The following is a 13,808-nucleotide window of genomic DNA, read 5'->3' as shown; positions in this document are numbered from 1 at the left end:
AACTTCAACTCTTAAGTCTAGGCCCTCAGCTCTCAAGCCTGAAATTCTCACTCAAGTTTTAATATGGAATCCTTTTCACAAACTAGTATTAGACCAAATGTGAAGAGGGAAATAAATGACCAGAAGATAATTTACTAATTACTATATTAATAATTTACTATAATTAACACATATAATATGGCTGATTTCCTTGTATGCTGGTTATGTCCCTTTGTCCGAGATCAATTCTCAAAGGTTCCAGCCTCAAAAAGTTCAAAAACTCAAATACACAATATTGTTTTCATCACTTCTCTGAGCCCTCAACAGAAGCATGCCCAGATCCCATCTAGTCTTCCCAGGAAACACCTCTCGAATGTTACAGCAAAGATACTTGGCAGTTTCCTATAATCCTTACACTTTGGCCTCTACAAGGCAGATCATTTTATTTTAATTGTTTGATCCTTAACTGTAATTAGTACTACCAGCTGTACCCTCTCCTGGGCTTTCTTGACATAGTGAAGCCCATATGAACACTAATTAGAGATGCTGGGATTGATCACATTATCTCTCCCACACAGTTTCTGCCATTGACACCATCAGTCGTTGCATATAAATGTCCCATTACACACAGGGTAGTGGAAGAGGACTGATGACTATGGCATGTTCCAGTATCTGCTGTTACAGGATACAAATTCCCGAACTGAATAATCTGGCAAGTCTAATACACTCAGTGAAGAACATGCCTGGGACTGATCGGCCTCATTTTAGATTTCCCAGCATTTATGCACAGTGGATGCTATTACTTTCTCCCATGTTGCATGAGTGGAGTGTTATATATCCTTAACAATTTTTAAATTGCTTAGGGATCACATGCCACAATTTTTTTTCTCTTGGTTTCCCAGTCTCCAAGGTGGTTTAATGTTTAAACTTGAAGTTTCAAATAGATTAATAGAGAAATGTATACATATTCTTTCACTATTTTAAATTGTTTTCTGTTATTGTTTTGCCATTCTCATTTCTAACTTATCTGTTATAATTCCTTACATCTATTTCCAAGGTTTACCTTGCTCTGATTCTAACTTTTAAGTTAGTAATTGTTGGAGGAGGTCATAGAGAGGATGTGACATTCAGTTGACTATGAACTGGACCCAGGTAAGTGGAGGCCCCTCACCTCCTTCCACGTGCTTGGAATGTGATTTCCACCCACCATTACCACAGTGGGAGCCATTTTCAAAGCCACAGTCTTGATAGAGCCATGTACTGTTGAGGTTATCTGGACTGGATATGTGACTAAGCCCTGTGAAGGCCTCTATATAAACGTTTGAGATTCTGGAGGGTGGGTTCGGAGATCTCTCAGCTTTCGGTATCCCATGACAAGATCTGTATGTTAGTTCCCTTGCTTTTTAAACATGCCACCTACCAATGTGGAGTGGTCTCTTACTTCAGTCTCTCCTTGCTCTCCATGTATGGGGGCCAGTTTGCAAAGCAACAGTAATTATCGGATATATGTGTTTCCTGTCTAGTAAGTAATATGTTGAAGGCAGGCATCTCCTCTGCATACATATATTAAAGAGTTTTTAGTTGTAGTCCTTTCCCAGTGTTGTTGGAAGTTATAATCCCTGTTTTTGTTCATTTGGAATTTACTCAGATTATTTTTGTGGCTTAACACACAGTAATCCCCCCTTATCCACAGTTCCAGTTACCCGTGGTCAACTTAAGTCTGAAAATATTAAATGGAAAATTCCAGAAATGAACAATTCATAAGTTTTGAACTGCACGCTGTTCTAAGTAGGGTGATGACATGTTGCATCTTCCCGATCTGCCCACCCGAGATGTGAATCAACCCTTTGCTCAACGTGTCCACACTGTACACACCTCCCAGTGGGTTAGTCACTTCGTAGCCTCTCGATTCAGACTGACTGGCACAGTATTTGCCACGCTTGTTTCCAAGTAACCATTGTTTTACTTACTAATGCCATATTCACATAACTTCTATTATAGTATAGTGTTATAATTGTCCTATTTTATTAGTTAATAGTAATAATAATTAATAATAATTATGTTGTTCATCTCTTACTGTGTCTAATTTATAAATCAAACTTTATTTGTGTATAGGAAAAAACATAGTCTATTATAAGGTTCAGAACTATGTGCAGTTTCAGACATCCACTGGGGTCTTGGAGCATATATCCTTCAGATAAAGGGGGACTACTGTACCTAGAAGTGGAATTGTTGGGTCATTGAATAAACATATCTTTATATGTAGATATATGTAGATAATGTCAAATACTATTTTTTTAAGTTTTTTTTTAGCTGAGCCATCCTGCCACCTGTTGGCAGCTTAGTGGCAGCTCAGCTCGGGCCGGGCATCAAACCGGCGACCCTGTTGCTCGGAGCTCGCACTCTTGAGCGAGCTCTTAACCAACTGAGCCACTCGGCTGGCCTTTCAAATACTATTTTGAAGTAGTTGGATCAGTATACTCACATTAATGGTGTTTTTATGAAAAATAAAAAGAATAAAATTGAAACCTACCAAAATAAACTAGTTGGGGAACCTGATAGGAATCTTATGGTTTATGTTGATGCTTGCTCTCCTGATTACTGCTTTCCCCTTCTTTTACATGTGATCCTGAGACACAAACTGCTTTTGTCCAGCCTTAAACATAGCATATCAATACCTGTGTATTTCCTGAGGCTCTTCTCTTCCCTAAATTGTCTGTGACAAAGGAGATGATCTCCTCAGTGCCTTGCTTCCTGGTGGGCGGCTGGCTCAATTACCTCAATTCTTTGAACAGAACATACAGAGGGAGGAATAGGGTAAAGAAGAGACACAGGATGGGATTCCTTTGGGTTTTAAAGGTTTTTTCTGCTATTTATAACTAGGTAATAAGATATAAGGGTGTGCAAAGTTTTCAAAGTTTTGACAATTATATTGAAACTATAGTTTCTTACTCTTTTTACTATAGAAACTTGGAGCTCCGTTTGACTTTTAATCACTCCATTCATAGCTGAGAGTAAAGCTAACTGCTGAAACCAACCAACCTCCATATTTCAGTTGTTTCAACTAGGAGGCTTGCATTTCTGAGAATGTTACCCAGCTGGGTAACATCCATGTTACTAGGTATTTACCCCATTTGAGAATGATCCCCAATGTTAACTTCTCACAACTTCTTCCAGTATTTGGAGGTCTCTCTTGCATTTAGACCCACTTTTGGAAAATTCTGAAAATTCTCATAGTTTGAGATGTAAGCTTCCAGCCTGCAGAGGCCATTGATTCTATTCATTGTAATGGACCCTTTGTATATGGAGAGACTTAACTCCTGCACTAGTCAAAATATGATTGTGTCCCTCCTTTATACGTGTATCCCAAGTTCTAGTCACTTGGTGTACAGAGGATGAATTCTAATGAATAGAATCAACATCCTCGATTGGCTGGAAACTCTCACCCAAAACTATAGTAACAGAGTAGGGTTTTGTTTTTTGTTTTTTTGTTTTTTTTTCATAGAAAGAGAAATACACAGAACTTCAGGCAATAAAAGGTTAATCAAAGAGAACTGAATCATTAAATTATTATAAATATAACCACAGTGTCATCATATTCCTAAAGTGACAGTGATAACTAAATATACATAAATGTCAAAAGTGGGATTGATTTTACCATTATAATTTATTTATCAGAGGCTTATCTTTATCATCTATGATACGATGTTCTTTACTTAGCAGGACATGAGCAGATTTGTATTTCTGCTTTAGGACACTTAGGAGCAAAACGCTATGTGTGTGTGTGTGTGTGTGTGTGTGTGTGTGTGTGTGTGAGTGCTTAGACACAGCAGGTGTGAGTGGGTACACACAGTAAGATTTCGTTTCAGAGATTCTTTAGATGTTTATTTAGGAAGAAAGAAGAGAAATAATATTGAATATGGCTTCCCTTACAATAAATCTATGAACATAATTTAATTATGTATTTTAGAACTTATTTGGTCTCTGCTATCATAATTAGGGTTTGGCAATTGAAACAAAGGCAATGAATTTGCAGTCTCAAAAAATGACACAAAACAATATGTTGTTTGTTATTATTTTTCATGAAATGGGAAAAGGGGAGAAGAATTCGCTTCTATAGCTAAACTTGATGCTGTAGCTATGTAGTACCAAGTATGAATTAAAGGCTTCATACCTGTAATTTTCAATGGATACCAGTAGATGGCAGATTTATTTACTTTATCATTAGGCCAGCTGAAGCCTATTTCTCTTCTAGTGAACAGGGAATAATAATAAAAAAAAATCTCAGATTTATCATCTATCGAATACTTTTTTGACAAATTATAGCCTTATTTATTTTATAAAATTCACTTAAAATAGTTTCACAAATGGATGGTTGGAATATGGTGATTGGGTTCTGCTTGGGAAATTGAAATAACTCAGGTGTATTCCTGTAAGATACCTCTTGTACGGATATCATTGGTAGGCATGTTCTGGGGGGCTAGGTTCAGCTGGAAGGATTTTTTTAAAAACCAAATTGTAATTTATGTAAGTTTTCAGGCAAAGGAAAGAAAACAAATGCAAATCAATTGAACAGTTGAATCAAAAGGTGAGAAAAATTAGACCAAGTGTCTAAATGGAAGCTGAGCGACCAAACTGTACATGGTTAAGCGGGTTGTCAGAAGTCAAGAATATTAGACTAGAGTCCAAATAAGGTAAAATCTGGGGTCAAAATAGTTAGGATCTAAGTCCACATATACTGTATTAGTTTCTTACTGCTGCTGTAACAACTTACTACACTTGTAGTGGCTCAAAAATACCCACACATTTATTATCTTACAGTTCTGGAGGTCAGAAGTTCAAAATGGGTCTCATTGGGCTAAAATTAACATGTCATCGAGGCTGCGTCTCTTTCTGGAGGCTCTAGGGGAGAGTCCATTTTTTGGCCTTTCTCCAGTTTCTAGAGGCTGCTGAAGTTTCTTCATCATGGCCCCCTTCCATCCTCAAAGCCAGTGGTGATCTGCTAAATCCTTCTCAAAGTACATCGCTGTCACCTCCTGCTTCCCTCTTTCACTTACAAGTACCCTTGAGATGACACTGTACTCCTGGATAATCCACGATAATCTCCCCATTTTATGGCAGCTGATTAACAACTTTAATTATTTTAATTCCATCTGAAATCCTAGTTCCCTTTTGCTATGTAATAAAACATATCCACAGGTTCTAGGGATTAGGACATGGACATCTGTGGAGCTATTATTCTGCCCACCATAAATACTGAATATGTTCTCACCTGACTGGCTGGGATAGAGGATATTTCTTTCTTTCTTTTTTTTTTTTTTTTAGCTGAGCCATTCTGCCACCTGTTGGCAGCTCAGTTGCAGCTCAGCTCGGGCCAGGAATCGAACTGGCAACCCTGTTGCTCAGAGCTCGCACTCTTGAGTGAGCTCTTAACCAACTGAGCCACTTGGCCGGCCCGAGGATATTTCTTAAAACAGTGTTAAGGACTGAATGTCTATATCCCTCCACAATTCACATGTTGAAACCTTAACCCCCAATGTGATGGCATTAGAAGGTAGGGACTTTGGGAAATAATTAGGTCCTTAGGGTAGAGCCCTCATGAATGGGATTAACGCCCTTGTATAGGAGACCCCAGAGAGCTCTGCAGCCCTCTTCCCACCATGGGAGGCAATGAGAAGACAGTAGTCTGAAACCTGGGAGAGGGCTCACGCTGAACCTGACCACGCTGGCACCCTGATCTTGGACTTCCAGCCTCTACAATTGCGAGAAATAAATTTCTGTGTTTTTATAGGCTTCTCAGTTTATGGTACTTTGTTAAAGCAGCCCTAAATGACTAAGATAAACAGTAAAAATAAACAGGGGAGGACCAAGTAACCATACAATTCTGTGATTACCTCTGTCTCATATAATGTGCAGGTTAATTCTCCCGCAGGGGTGATAACTAGCGCTGAGGGAGGACTGGGTTGGGATCACTTTCCAAGTTGTTTAAATGGCAGCATAAAGTTTGTATGATTCTCTTTCACTCTTTCAAGTACAGAGCATCCTTTCAACAGTTTTTATAATACTTCCGTATCCTGGCCATATCTGTTTCCCTTGAAGCCAGACAGGCTAAGAATCACAGCTTTGCTCGCAATTTACTTATTTAAATATTCAAATTAAGTAAGTAACAGACTTTTTGTGCCAATTTTGGTGTTGACTTTTAGAGCCTCAACTCTGATCTTACTAATATATTCATGCGGATTACTGTGGCATTCATAAAGTTCCAATAGCTAAGAAATCTTATCAAGTAATATGCTTATACATTAATAGTCTGTCAAGAATTATCTCATAGCTCACGGACATCCTCTATTTCTGTGGCTCTCAAAACCTGCCTCCATATTAGAATTATCTGGGACATTTTAAGAAATACATGGAGTCCAGTCCAAGCCGGTTAAGTTACAATGCTCGGGGGTTGGGCCTGAACATTAGTATTATCTGAAAGCTTCCTAGGTATTTTGGATGTGCAGCCACAGTTAAAAACTATGCTGCCTAGGCTGTTTCACTACGTTTTTCATTCTTTTCTTGCTTGCCTTTCTTTCCCTCTACTCTGGGCTTGGCTGAAAGATTACCTTTTCCATGTAATAGAAGGAGTTAACTGGAAGCCACTGTTTTTATTGAAGCCGCCAGGCTGTATTTCCTGTAGAAACCCAAACTGGCTTGTTCCCGAAGGCAACTGCTTTACCTGTTTCTCTGAATCAACAGAAAAATAAAGGTACAAACATACTCAAACAGATAACAATAGACATGTCTCTACAGGCACAGCACAGCTTTAAGTTACTCACCTGTTTATATTTATGGATGATAATGTTAACAAAACACAACTTAGGTGCTGAGTTATAATTACCCTAAAACCACTGGCAAGTTTGCCAATTCAAGTTGGAAGTAGATGTGTAATCCAAATCATTTGCATTTATCTTTTTGTCCCTCGAAACCAGCCAGATTTAAGCTACTTAAAACTGACTTCATAACAAAGATGTGCAACATTTAGACATGAATAATGTTAAAGGCATCATGAGATGTCACAAAAATTAAGTGCCTCATCATATCTCTGGATACTACTTTATTTGTAGAGCTTTGCTTCCACAAATATCTAGTGGATACTGTACAGTGATGATACAGTATTTGATTACAGACAGTTCTGAATGAGGGTGATCTCATATTACAGATTTGGAAGAAAAGGAAGTTTTTTTCTCATCTCACATGGCTGCAGCCGACGAGGTAATTGTGCTTTTGCATGCCAGGTGATTTTTGTGTATCCTTCTTTGTGTGATCATGGAGTTGCCCATTTTTAAAATATGTACTTTTGAATAAATTATTATGCAAAATTAAACATTATGTACAAGTCTTCCTGCTTTAAGGCTTGCCGAATCTCCTGCTAATGGAGAGATTCTCTCTCCTTCTACAGCAGTGTTCTCAGAGTGAGAGCCTAAGCTGCACGATGTGATAAATTTATTCATGTTTTCACTTTTCCTGAGCGCTCACTGCATCAACCTACTGAGAACTGATTTCCATGTTGAACTACATAGTTTTACAGAAAAGATACCTGACTAGGGTCTGAAGTGCATGGGAACTTCCAGGACTAAGACATCAAAGCTATAGTAAAAGAAGGGTCTCCCCTTCTTTGCAAGGCCCTCCCTCAGAGGGGAATGAAACTTGCAGTGAAGGGAAGGGAGAGTGGAGGTGCATAATCATGGATGGGGCACCAGTGTCTGATCCAGCCAGTTCTAAAACACGGAGACTATCTTTCAGCCTCCACATTGGTGTTAAAATAAAAATTGCACGGACAGATTTAACCAGGCAAGAAAGAATTTATTCAAGACTACTGCAATAGGGGAGAGAGACTGAACTCAACTCCACTGAAACAAAGGGTGGGAGGGGTTTTTGAGCACTAGGATGAGCTAGGGGACAAGTACTGGTGGACATTAAAGGGTAGGCTGATCAGTGAGATGTGTTGAGCACATTAAGTTACTCCCCCTGAGTTTGCAAATGTTTTTCTCTGCTAACAGAGCATCTGTGTTTGCTAATTGGCACCCACCCAAGTTAGGTTCCTCCTCTCCCACAGATTTGGGGAGATAGGGATGCCATGTCCTTCAGCATTTACATTTCAAAGAGATGGTTCCCAGATCCTTGAGGAAGACACTTTCTGGGTTGTAAAGCTGGTAAGAGGCTGGGAGATTTACATACATTTCAAAGTAGAAAAGAAAAAAAAATTATAATTGCAAGTTTTATAAAATACATGCTCTAAGAAAACGGAGGTCAGGGGCTTATAGTCAGGAAAGAACTTGTGTAAAGTGTAGTCAAGCTGTGGGGAACACTACTCCATCTTTGGCATGGAACTAATGCTAAAGTCTCAAGGAGAGGTGACCTCAATAAAGGACGTTCAAATAAAAAGTGATGTGATGAAAGTTTCTGTAATGACACAGAGACCAGGTGCAGTGCTGGGAGAGGAAGGGCATTGCTCCATGCCATGACCACACAGTAACTGCTGAGGCAAAAAGGAGGAAAGTCTCTGTCATGGCCAGTGAAGAGCAAGGGTCCATGAGAGATCACTAGGATGTAACGGCAGAGCTGACAACAAGAAGCATTCCTTTAGTAGCATCTTTCTGGGAGTCACCGGGGAGTGTGACCACTGTGGTGCCAAGCACAGGAAAGTCACTGGAAGATGGCAACTACTTCTCATGGGCACATGTGAGTACCCCATGAACCATTCTGGAGCCAAAGTGGTTGTGGTTTCACTGACACTGCTGAGAGAAGTGATCCTAGGAGTTTGCCTTATTTTTCTTCTGATTGCACAGTGCCTTTCAAAATTTAGTTTTTGGAACAGTGTACTTTACTGAAAAATAATACACTTATTTCTATTATTCGATTCCAGTTTCAGTTTTGCTGCTTACTTATGTGAATGAGCAAGTTATTCAGATTCCCTGTACTTGAATTACAATTTTTCTTCTGTGAAATATTGGGTTGTCAGAAAAGTCATGACATATTTTTTCTATGTTTTTCATTGCAAAAATGCGTCATGACTTTTCCGACAACCCAATAAAAGAAAAAATATTTACAGTACACTGTTAGTGTAATGATTAAATGTATAAGAAAAATAAAGCCCAGTGTCTGGTATATGGAAAGCTCCATAGGTGTTTAAGTCCCCTTCCCTTATTACATTTTTTTTTTTTAGCTGAGCCATCCTGCCACCTGTTGGCAGCTCAGCAGCAGCTCAGCTCGGGCCAAGACTTGAACCGCTGTTGCTCAGAGCTCACACTCTTGAGTGAACTCTTAACCAACTGAGCCACTTGGCTGGCCCCCTTATTACATTTTTATGAATGTACAGAGATCATAAAGTATCAGACATATTAAATTATCTCAATACTCAAGAATTTAATTGCTATTGAAAACTTGACTAAATTATGTGCTTTCCTTAAACGGTCTCTTTGCACAGAAAGTTTATGGACTTAACAAAGTCTTCAATTATTAAAATTCTTGAAATGTTTGGCCTCAATTATGCTTGGCCTCAATTACTTGGATAATTCATATAAAAAAGATGTAGTATATTGTTAGCATAATGGCCTCAATTCTTTGGTCAATTTTGGTCAACAAATTATGTTTAGATATAACTAGTAAGCCAGAAAGCCTAGAACAAAATGACTGCAATTTTTTTTTTTAAAGATTTTTATTGGGGAATTGGACTAAGGGGAACAGACAAGTTGCTGTTGTTTTGTTCTTCAGTCTAGTTGTGGAGGACGTTGCTTCACTGGCCCAAGTTGGCACCATCATTGCGCTTTTCCCGGGTGAGGCAGATCAGCCACCGGCTTCTGGACAGCCGCTCACAGCAGCTTGAGGGCAGCTCACGCTGGCTGCTGGCTACACACAGTAGCCCATGGCAACTGCAGCAGGGGCTGCAGCCTACGCCGTAGCTGGGGACTCAAGGCAGCTCAGCTCCAGGTTGAGCTGTTGTTCAGCATCTTAGCCAGAGAGGGCAGTGTCACTGGCCCTCATATGTGGGATCCGAACTGGGGCCCTCTGGCATCCCAAGCCAGCTCTTAACCAACGCACCACTCTGCTGGCCCAAAATGACTGCAATTTGTAGCTAGTACGTAACTAAATTAGTTTTAGTAACAAATTTTGACAAGGGGGCATTTCATCATGCAATAAAGCACTAATATATTAACAAGAAATCTCTTTAACCTTTCTCAGATTTTACTAAAAGAACAAAAATGCGATGATATCTCAATGAATGGTACCTTTAATTTTATTATAACTAACCTATGGAGCATATATGAACATATGTAACCTAAATGCACAATTTACAGAGATTTTATGCCATCAAAATAACATTAGTGAAAAGTTGTATGAAAAAAGAGGGATAATTTTTGTGTCTGTCCGAAAGTGTCTGTGCATATGTGGGGCTGTGGGGTATAAACCGAATCAATCTTACTGAATTTCTTGGATCTGTATAGTAGGTATTTGAATGTTTGTTGTTTTTGTCCCCCCACTGTTCCTTGCTTTGTGTAGCATCTATTTTGGTGGGACTTTTGCTGTGAATTTCTCTAGGTAATTGGTTTCATGTGATTACACTTTTCCCCAGCATTCCTAGAAATATCTTAAATACCAATACCTTACATCTTTTATTATACAGATATAAGAAGATGGGTTACCAAAAACAACTCTGTTGGACCTTACGTAGGTGTACTAGTGTGCCTAGAGCATTCTTATTTCTAACATCTGTCTGCAAATGCCCATTTGCCTCTTCTGTATCTATTGATACTCCATATCCTTGTGTTGTAGGCAGAATAATGGCCCCCAAGGATGTCCACATCCTAATCCCTGGAAACTGGGATAATGTTACTTTACATGGTGAAAAGGACTTTGCAGATACGATTAAGGATGAGGACCTTGCGTTAGGGAGATTAGCTTGAATTATCCAGGTGGATCTAATCGAATCATGTTGAGTCCTTAACAGTGCAAAGCCTTTTTAAGCTGTGGTCAGAGATAGAGGTGACCACCGGACAATGGTCAGAGAGAAGCACATTTCTGGCTTAGAAAACAGATGTGGAGGGATGTGGAGGTGGAGATAAGCAGTGTAGGCAGCCTCTAGAAGTTGAAACAGGCAAGGGAGCAGATTTTCTCCTAGATCCTCCAGGAAGAAATGCATATCTTATGACATCTTGATTTTAGCCCAGTGAGACTATGCCGGACTTCTGACCTACAGAACCGTAAAACAATGAATGTTCATTGTTTTAAGCCACTAAATTGCTAGTAATTTTGACGGTAGTGATACAAAGCTAGTACCACTTGGGTCCATATATACAACCTTGGTATAAGCTGGATAGTGGGAATGGGCTGCCCTTTTCCTGGAATTCCACTGAAGATACTATCAATAGCATAAACGGCTTTCAAGATTCATTCTGGACACATGTTTAACATGGTATGTTGATCACTTCTCTTCAGAACCCGTCTTTGTATACAAGATGCCTTACATTTTGTGGCTGTGTGTAAAGCCTTCCCAAACAGAACCACTCCAACTATACTGAAATCTTTACACATTCCTAAGAATCTACAGTTCATGTGGTTATCACCAGCTACTTAACCTGCTCACTCAACCTGTGATTCCTTATCCCTGAGCTCTTCCTAATTTAGCCAACGGAGAGGAGAACCTAATTAGTTCCTTCTCTCTCTATTCTTGGGGTCTTTAATATTTCTTTTCTTCTTGCCTCTTGAGGCTGTTTCCTCTAAATCAGTCCACAAAAACCTTCTCCTACATACTAACACCAACAAGATTGAGGGGAGTGAAGGTGTCTCTGTTACAAATTTACTACAAAGTGTAGGTTTCTTAGTTTCTTTTGATCCACTTTTCTACCTGTGATATAGCTTTTTTGTTTGTTTCTTTCCCCCCAGTTTGCCTTCCCAGTTTTTATCATATGAATCTTTGATTTTACATTTTTACAATATAGAACTAGAGAATGAATTTATGTATGTATGTACTCATATGTGCATGTATATGTGGGTCTGCATGTATTTATTTAATAACAATTAGATAGAAATTACTATTCCATGTCATATACATACACATACACATGCACCCATATGTTAACCTAAAACAAAACAAATTAAGATAATTAACATTAGGTAATTTGACTTTTCATTTTTCTCTGTAGGCTGACAGATCTTGAGGTCTTGATGGGAAAATGACTCTATAAATTGCTGACATTTTGAAAGTCTTTTGTTAGTCAATGTTCTAGTTTTCATTCCTTACTGAAATTACACCCTATATTCTGATTGCCACTGCTTGTATTTGGTTCATATTACGAGTGATGACGAAAGTCTTTTGTTTGACGCCTCCTCTATCTTCTGCCCATTAAATAATTCATTGAATCAATATGTATTACCTAAAAATTATGTGCCACACATAATTTAAAGAAAACATAGACAAACATTTCTTCTCCTAATGAAAAGTACAGCAAAAATCGCATGGTAAGAAATTGAGTCAATGGTTTTCCTATTGCCAGTCTTTGATTTATTGAACCTTTTTACTATGTAACAAGCACCTGAGCTTCCCCAGTCTCAACCAAGTCCCACTCTTGTTCCCACCTCTCCAATATTCCTCCACTGCTATCTTTCTTACACATGTCCTCAAATAAATAAAATATTTATTATAAATAAATGTAAATATTGGTTGAAACAAAAGCCAAATGTTCTTGTAGCTGTAACACTGCAAGTAACTTAGAATGAGCATCTCTCCACCACTTAAAGAGTTGGTAAATGACTTGGACACAGACATATTCCTATAGAAGTTCCTTTCTGGACAAAACTTGGAGTATAATGAGAAATTTGGAGCAAGTGAAAAGAAATTAAAAGGAGCTGTTAAGGAGAGCAGATGGTAGTCTGGGGGGGTTTTGTGACTTCTAATTTAAATAGTTCTATGAGGCAAGCATCCAAAGCAACCAAGCCAAATTTCTTTTGAATTGCACTCCAGGAACAGAAAAGTAGAGGAGTCTATATTACTTAGAGATAATTCAGAAATAGCTATTCTTTCCCATTTTAAGTTGATTGAAATTTGAACATAGAATAGGAAAGGGCAAAACATGTCCATTAAAAACTCTTCTTATGGTACTTATGTTTGTATTTTTTTGCATCATAATCTACAGGAGCAGCTGTATTAACTGCCTGCTATATATTTTAGTTAAATAAATTGTGCTTTCTTGAGAGATACCTACTCATGGACATGTTATGATGACTCTGGGGTGAATCCACCCACTTCAGTGAACACAATAATAAGCCAGACTCTCTGCACTATGTTCTAGTGGAGTTAATATACCAGTTGCTGGCATTCCAAATCTTTGGAAGCAGCAAAATGCAGTCAATCAAATGCTATACTCTAATTGGGAGATAACCTAAAAAAGAGAGGATTTTGGGGGGACTATTTTATACAAATGCACACAAAATCACTGTATGTATGTGTGTATGTATGTCTGTGTATATCTATCTATCTATATATATATATGTATATATGTGTGTATGTATACACATATATATTTCCAAATCTATATATAACCAAATATATATACATATATCTAAATATATATATTATGTATATAAAATATAATGTGTTTGTAATGACACAAGACTTTCTAGTTGTGCACATTTTTCAGCTTTACTATGAATTACAAGTGGAGAAGATAGACTTTAGAATGCTCCCAGTGTTGGGGTTTTGTTCGGCCTATGCAATGATGTGTTAAGGGTTTATGAAATATTTTTTGAGATGATTAAGCATCAGGTCTAGCCCAACAATAGAAGAT

Source organism: Hipposideros armiger, unplaced genomic scaffold (genome assembly GCF_001890085.2).
Source record: "Hipposideros armiger isolate ML-2016 unplaced genomic scaffold, ASM189008v1 scaffold_451, whole genome shotgun sequence".
Classification (NCBI taxonomy): Eukaryota; Metazoa; Chordata; class Mammalia; order Chiroptera; family Hipposideridae; genus Hipposideros; species Hipposideros armiger.
This window is presented reverse-complemented; position numbering follows the sequence as displayed.